The sequence below is a fragment of the Mus caroli genome, unplaced genomic scaffold (genome assembly GCF_978045245.1).
Source record: "Mus caroli unplaced genomic scaffold, Mus_caroli_1 scaffold_12, whole genome shotgun sequence".
Lineage (NCBI taxonomy): Eukaryota > Metazoa > Chordata > Mammalia > Rodentia > Muridae > Mus > Mus caroli.
Window position 1 is genome coordinate 29720284 of NW_028227267.1, and position 8737 is coordinate 29729020.

The following is an 8737-nucleotide window of genomic DNA, read 5'->3' on the forward strand; positions in this document are numbered from 1 at the left end:
CTTATTCTCATGCCAATAAAGAGTCCAAAACTACAAACCATATCCTGGCACACACACACACACAGAGAGAGAGAGAGAGAGAGAGAGAGAGAGAGAGAGAGAGAGAGAGAGAGAGAGAGACAGGGAGAAGAAGAGGGTGAGAGAGAATATATGTATATAGTGCTCAATGTCTTTTTAACTACATGTTTTGGCTTTCCCTTTAAAGAAAATATGAAGTCTGTGTAAACTAAGTAAGGGAAAGAATAGGGACCCAGCCAAGAAGAATATGTGTATACATATACATACACATATACACATATACTCATATACACATATATGTATATATGTATTGTTATTAACAACTTGTATTCAAATTTACTATTTCTTTACAGGTGACAAAAGACAATGCCAGTCAAGAGGGTCTATGCCTCAAATGCCTCTTACCTCAGGAACAGCAGAGCAAAGAAATTAAAAGACATCTATTACAGAGAATGAAAAGTCACACAGACATAAGCTATGCTCCTGGAAAAGACCAAGATGTGTTGGATATAAACATCCACTAGAGCTATATTAAAGGAAGATGTTTTATACAGAAGGAACCCATCCCCCGACATGTTTAAGTGAAGTCGTTTTCCATGGGCCCAATGTAATTAATGAAAAGAAATCGCATGCAACTACACTGTGGCTACTTTCAAAGTGATAAGGATAAGAACTCTACATGTGATGGGCAGGAGAGTCCAGTAGCACAGAAAAGGAGCCAAATAGCAAGCTGGAGTCAGACTTTCCCCCCCCCCAAGCACAAGCAGAAGACTTGAACATCGCTGGCAGAATGCTTTTTTAAAAATGCATTTAAGCTAATGTACAAAGAAACTAAAATACTTAGAGAGAGAAATATGAAAAATTGGTAACTATGGAATAAAATTCCACAAGTAAAGATTTGGCTGGATATTTGTTTGAGTAGACTTCAAAGAAGTACCAAAATTTATTTTAAGACCAAAGATAAACTAGTAATTGATAATTCAGATAAAACTGAAGCAAAACTAATATTTATCATTGAATGGCCTTCAGAAAAAAAAATGATCCAAGAAGATGACAAGCACTTGCCATGGGGAGCCTGGCAACCCCAGTATCGTTCCTTTTAATTTTTTTAAAGATTTATTTATTTATTTATTTATTTATTTATTTATTTATTTATTATGTATACAGTGTTCTGCCTGAATGTATGCCTGCAGTCCAGAAGAGGGCACCAGATCTCATCATAGATGGTTATAAGCCACCATGTGGTTGCTGGAAATTGAACTCAGGACCTCTGGAAGAGCAATCAGTGCTCTTAACCTCTGAGCAATCTCTCCGGTCCTCGAGTATAATTCCTAGAACACAATGGATGGAGGAGACATCCTTCCCTTCTAGTGGGAAAGTTTAAATGCTTTAGCAATAATAAATATGTTTAATTAAATTAATAAACCTTCTGTTTATTTCTTTTTCTTGGTCAGGGGACCAAACCCAGGGCCTTGTGCTTGCTAGGCACACACTCTACATCGGAGCAAAATCTCCAATCCCTTTAATTTAATTTTTGGTGCAGATAATTGCAGAAAGCTATAATGAGATGTTTTTAATTAAATATATTTATTTGTAGCATTAAAAGTTACTTGCGGAGCCTGGTACTTGATGGGTAAGAGAGAAAGAAAAATCACATAAAAATGGTTCATAAATTTAAGAGTTGGAAGGAGGGTAGGTTAGAGAAAAGACAAAAATTTAGATGAAAAATGACATTGAAAATGCTGCTGACGATGAGCAGATAAATCAGTTAAATTGTCATCCCAGAGCTGAAGATGAAACTGTAACTACAAAGTGTTGCCAAAAGGATACAGTATAGGAAAGTTAGAAACACAGTATCAGATGAAATAAAGCAAACAGTAAAAGTGGAAATATGATGTTCATCCTAGCAAAACACTTCAGCTTTCTTTCTAACGTAAACTCTAAGCACCACCACCCCCCAAAAATTGATAAGCTGAGCACTGAAGACTATCTCACCCTTAAAATCTTTAACTCTACAATGATATTATAATATTCAAAGGATAAAGGCCTATACAACATGTAGCATAATAACTGCATCAAGCAAATTCCATAGAATAGCCACCATCCTTAGACTGAAATAAGCCCAGTACCACTAAAGCCTTAAAATACTGACGGTGGGCAAAGCAGTGAAGCAGTAGTTCTCAAACTATGTCCCAGGAGTGGCAATAATGACTATGAGATAAGAGGCCAAAGAGCCAAGGGTTGGACCCCCCATGCCAAATACAGCAAAGTTCTGGACGACCCTACATTTGAAAACACTAATCCTGAGAAGGCACAGGATGAAATATTCCACATGTAGCTCATTGTTTAAGGGAAAAAAATCTCCACGACACTGTTCCAAGATTCAAGTCTAAATTCAGTGTATAACAATATTTAGATTTCATGGTGGAGGAAAAGCTACTGATGAACGCCTACAACCACCACAAAAATCGTGTTGTTGGCTGCACTCTCTGAATCCATTATGAAAAGTTTTTGCTTTTTGCTAAGAATATGTTAGTAAAGTTCCATGATGCCAGTTGTCAATCACTTATTCACGCCAAATAGCTCACAGGTAATGTGCTTTGATTTTTTTGTAAGCAAATAAGCTAAAGCTAACAAGATCCTTTCAATATTTTCTTTTAAGTGAGACTTTTTGTTCTATGAATTTTGGGGAGAAATACACTGCTTACAAAATCATGTGAGAATGAAACAGCCCAGACATCTGTTTTCAAAAATGTTCTGTTTGTCCTTAACACAATGATAATAATAATAAAAGCAGATTCTCACTTGTTAAAATATCATTTTTACCTTGAAGGGAGGGATTAACTGTATTTGTTTCTTCAAAATGTCTGCTTGAAAGAAAAAATATCATCAAACGTGGATTGCTTATCTTTCTGTGTGAGAAAAATAATGCATTTTCTTATCTTAAAGTTTGATGAATCTGTACAACCATTTGCTATGAGATTATTAATAAGAGCTTCAAATATGTATATTAGCCTACATATTAATATATTAATATTAATTGGTATGTATTAATATATTAATATATGCAGGTCATTATCATCCTCTTTGATGCATTATAAACATTCTACTACTCTCTTTTAACTACATTGATGACCCTGCTTGCCTGAATTTAGTTGGACTAATTCCTCATATAGATGGAAAAATGATAAACTTCTCATGGTAGGGAGACCCATTTTGGTGCAGCAGACATAGCTTGCTCCTCCATCTGTAGCTTTGGGGATACAGTCTTCCTCTGCAATTTCCATGAAAGAGTTTTTTCTTAATGGTTATTAAAGAAGCAATGTGCTATTGAGGGACTGTCCTCTCACTCCCTTTAGGAAATGTTTTGGAGTAGCCCAGTGCACACAGCCAATGTGCTTTAAACATGTATTACTGAGAGGAGATCTAATAGCCACATGACACAGATGCATCTTACAGGCACTTGCACTGATAGTCAACTACATACCTAGCAGTTATTTTCCAAGAATTTGTTCTAGTTGGCCATGGCAGTGCAGGCTTCTAATTTCCACACTCAGGGGGCTGAGGCAGGAAGCTATGGAGTTCAAGGTCAACCTAGGCCACATGGCTAGCCTGAGCTACAAAGTAAAACCATAGCTCAAAATAAATACACAAAATAAATACACAAATAAATAAGTAAATCAGAAAAAGTATTTCTTCCAAAACGTATTTCCTCGGGTGTGCAATGATGTATTTGATCTCTATAAAATTCTGTTGCTAACAAAGAATGTCCTAGTTTATCATGATACATTTTGTGAATGGGTTTCAATGGCTTTTGCCACTAAAGCAAACACAAGTATATCCTCTATGATGTTTTCACTTCAAAAACAAACAAACAAAAAGAACTCAAAATAAGCTATCTATCTTAACACATTTAGATTAAGAAGGTAGATTTAAATATAACAGGGAAAGCTACCAAACACTTCTGTTGAGGTTCAGAGACCATCCTACCCTGGGTTCTTTGACATTTCCATTGTGTGTCTTCCTACTCCCTGGAGATAGAGTTACCAGCCTGTCTGTAGGTATGTTACCAGTGAAGTCTGTTGTATTATTGTTCTTAGGGTTCCTGTTGCCTGCACTTCAGTGAGGCTGATGATTAAGTAGAATTAAGAAAATATTGTGCTTGTATTGGGGGGCCTCAGTTGAGTTTTTGATATTATTTACTCAGGCTTGAGTTATTAGGATCCACTTCCATCTAAGCTGATTTTGTGGAAGTCTTACTTATCTATTTTTCTATTGTTAGGAATTACTTTTGTTAAAACCAGAAATTTGTCTTTAAGCCTACCTAACTGGAAACAGATAAACCGCATACATAGCAACATGGTAAAAGTTCATAAAAGCCAGATGAGGTCAACTCTTTGCTCTGGAAACATTTACAGAGTATCAGAAATACTTTTAAAAATGAATAAGAAAGCACACAGTCACAATATTAAAAACAGAGAGAAAGGGAAAAAAAAGAATCAAGCAGAGACCCTTTAACAGAGCTGAAGTTCTTCAAAGCACATTTATATGCATTCAGAAATCTGAAAGAAATGGAAAGTATGCTCCCAAACAATGTTGAGCATAAATATTTTAAAGAAAAGTTCTTCACTCTTTCAAGAAAAAAAAAAGTGCTTTGCTGACAAGATGGCTCACTGAGTGAAGTCATTTGCCTTTAGTCCTGATGATGTGAGTTTAGTCCCTAGGACCGACACGGTTGAAGGAGACAACCACTTCCCACAAGTTGACCTCTGACCTCTAGTCAAGCACTGTGGCACTTGCACACACAAATACATACATAATCAATCAATCAATCAATAAATAAAATTTTGCATTTAAATTTCTGAGAAAAACATAAAGCAAAAGAATTATAAGTGTGACTATGATTATTTGTAAAACTGAAGGTATAATATATTCAAATAAATATACAACGTGACTATGTCCAAAATAATCCATGTACATGAGGAACATTTAGTATTTGTAAGTCCATTAAGATGCTGTAGTACTTAAAGAACGTAGGGAAAGAAAAAAGTAGTATTATTACCTGATTTGATTAAATCAACACCCTATTCCTAGTAAGAAGTAGACCCTATTAGCAAAACCAGAATTTAAATCAGACACTTTTGCTATAACAAAAATCCACACGCCACAAACCAACACCAGGGATTATTCTTCATGATTCATTTAGAGGCATTTCCATTAAATTCATGAGCATGAAAAGAATGCCTGCCAAGGCTACCATTACTTTACCACTATTTGGGAACTACTGATTAGCACAGTAAGAAGTGCTTGCTTCGGCAGCACATATACTAAAATTGGAACAATACAGAGAAGATTAGCATGGCCTTGTGCAAGGATGACATGCAAATTCATGAAGCACCCCATATTTTTGCTTGATGCAACAAGGTAGGGGGATGCTAGAGGGGTGAGGCAGGAGTAGGTGAGTGGGTGGAGCAGGACCACCCTCATAATGGTAAAGGGGAGAGGGAAGAGAGGGGAAGAAAGGTAGGCTTGTGGAGGGATAATCAGGACGGGGGATATTGCTTGAAATATAAAATAATAAAATGATTAATAACAAAAAAACTAAGAAAAATTTTTAAAAAGAAAAGAAAGTATAATAAACATATATGTGCTATGTACTGGATGTAATCATACATATTTCATTACTTTCCAAAATCAACCAAAAAAAAAGAACACAACTTTCAGAAAATTGGATAATTACAGTATTAAAAGAAAACTACACCAGGAAATATTGATAATTCAATGTGGAGGAAAATATCATTAATAGATACAGATTATTAGATAAAGCATCTAATATTCAATTAATTTAGAAATGTTGAGAAACTGTGAGGAGAATTATTAAGGTTTTCTGTAAAATTAAAAGAAAGCTTAAATCACAGAATCTCATAAATGGTCACAAAACTTACTAAATTATTTGCATTTCAATAGAATAGTAATCAAATTATGCAATGAAAACCATGGTGAAGCTTTTGAGAAGCTTATCAAAATAAATATATTTCATCATATGAGAATTAAGATTGAAGAATATCTTTAAATTTTTAATGGTCTCACTATTTGCTTTCATTAAACCCCAATAACATCATTTCTCTCCTCCATACATCTTTCCACACCCTCTAACACCCTCCTCTCACTCCCTTTCAAACTCATGGCCTCTTTTTCCTTAATTATTATTGTCTTACATACACACATAAATGCATAAATATGTAAATATAACCTACTGAGTCTGCTTAACATTAGTTGTATGTATACGATTTCATGATCAAACAAAATGCAGAGAACAACTGTTTATACAGTGTCCATCCGCAGTTGGTACATCTACCATACAACCCCCCACATCTGAGGCTCAAGGGACATGGTAGAAAAGGAGGCAGAAAGATTGTAAGAGCCCCTTTTAACTGCTATTCATGAATATTCTTCTAGCCACAACAATAAATGTGGCACTAAAGAAGAAGTAAAAACCATTAAAATCCAAGGAGCAGTTGAGGTGTGTGAGAAGTCCTGTGTCCTGCATATGATTGTCAGCACTGCATAAGCAGGTGTGGTGGATCAGGACTCTAATTCCAGCACTGGAGAGGTGAAGCTAGACGAGGGATTCCAGGACAGCCTGGCACATATGAGACTGTCTTTAATATAAATAAAGACAGTAGGTGCCTGTTCCTAAACCTGATGAACTGGGTTTTACCCAAAGAGTAGAAGGAAAGAAGAGAGCCCTACAGTTTATCCTCTGACCGCCACACAGTGGCCTCAAAACATGTTCAAATGCAAATGGACACATGTGCACACACATAATAAATAAATTAATATATTAAAATTTTAAAGAAAAAACTAACCCCTTTGTGCACCCTAATCACTAGTCGATTGCAGGGCGTGGGGATTGGTTTATGGGGGGTATATAGAGGAAAAGTCAGATGGGCTTAGAAAATACACTCAAATTTAATTTTGATGGTAGTTCTCATTTCTGTATTTCTAGTTTTTACTCTGAGCACATATTATAGTTATAAATCAGAGGGAAAATAATAAATCTTCAAATTTTACTCAATTCAATATTTTTAAAGCACAGTGTTCTCCAAGGTTAGTTTCACAGCAATGCTCCTAAATAATTGTTGTTCACTCAGACAGATTAAAATCATCTGTCCAGAATTCCAGAGCTGACAGCTACTTCAGGCCTTCAGCTTACTCACCACTCATATGTAACAGACAGAGAACATTAAGAAACATGATGACCAAAAAGAAGCTTTAATTCACATGCTGGAAGAGAGTGTACAGAAAATATCTTCAAGTGGCCAAAAAATGCCATTAAAAATTTACCCAGTGTACAAATTCCTCCTTTGATTGATTTGCCAGAATACAATGCCATAGAGCAAATAGATCTTCCAGCACAGTAGGCACAGATCTCCAGAGGGGCATCCGGCTGCCCTCCTGTGTAGGAGAAAGCTTTTTGGATGTGCACCCTACTGCATGGGAGCTGCTCCGTGCTCTCAGTTTCCAGCAGATCCCAAGTGTGAACAAAGGAGCCGATCAGGACCATAAAAATCAGCCCTGCGCCCAAGAGAGAGAAAGGCAGAGATTTGGAGGAGCAGGGGGCAACAACAGAAAGCACGAAGGGGAAATAAAACAAAGTCCGTGGTTGATAAAAAGGAACTGAAGGCCAAGTAAGGGAGACTACATGAAGCTGAGGTTGTACCCTGGGCCCCTCAACAGGAGAAGGAAGGCACTGGCCTTAGCCACAGTTCTCACTGAACCCTTACAAAAGTTCTGATCACTGGAGACTCGATACAACTCCTAGAACACTACCCCAAGTCACAAATTGAGAATCGAATATGCCTGTGAGGTTTTTAGTGCAAATCTGCTTGGCTGTAAAGCCCAACTAATGTTCCTGTACTCCTGCAGAACAGTAGCCTGTGTGGGAGCCAAAGGAGCCAAGTAGGTCACAAAGGGTCCATCTGAATGGGAATGGAGGAACATGGTGTATCAGGCTGGCTTTCCTCTTATTTGACCTGCCTATTTTTCCTGTGTTTCTCTGCAAGAGTCTTGTGTCTCCCAACTTGCTCTTCTATATCCCTTAGCTAGAATGTTAACCACCAAAGGAGCTGGCTGCCACACATCAGGTTCTTAAGTTGTACAGCCTCTTCCTATGTGGCTAAAACTGTCAAACCTCCTCCCACCCCAAGTGAAGCCCTTCTCCCTGTCCTTTCCTCATTGCTCTGCAGGAACCACCAACAAAGTTCTGAAATGCCAGACATGTAGAAATCTTCGCCATGTGGAATATTTTCAAGAATAAGAAACCTAAAAAGACTCAAACCTTCTCTGTAGAGTGAACCATATACATAAGTCACCAAGTGGTGTATGTATAGACCCAGACCACCCACTAAAAACAAGGGAGGGAAAGAGAACAGTGTGACCAAATGCATTTAGCTGCATACTCTGCCTCCTCTTCATCTTGCACACAAGCCTATTAAAGGTTGCAAAAAGCCCTAAAGTCAATGCATTAGATTAGCCCAAATTTCTCTGAGCATAAAGCCTTTTTGCGGGTTACTTCTTAACATTTCCTGGAATGCTAGAAATTCAGTAATAAATTAAAGAATGAGACTCAAGAAAGTTTGTGTTTCCTGATCTGCTCCACGATATAGACAGAAAGAAAGTGGAAAATGTGCCTACTCTGGTCTTATCAATGTCTTCT

General features: G+C 37.0%; 1 non-coding gene across 1 annotated transcript; it reads left to right on the top strand.

Moving 5' to 3' along the window:
- The first annotated feature begins 5321 nt into the window (after positions 1-5321).
- Positions 5322-5427, top strand: LOC115029370 (U6 spliceosomal RNA). The gene has a single exon (XR_003834922.1). It is a non-coding gene; the product is annotated as a U6 spliceosomal RNA (small nuclear RNA).
- The last annotated feature ends 3310 nt before the right edge of the window (positions 5428-8737 follow it).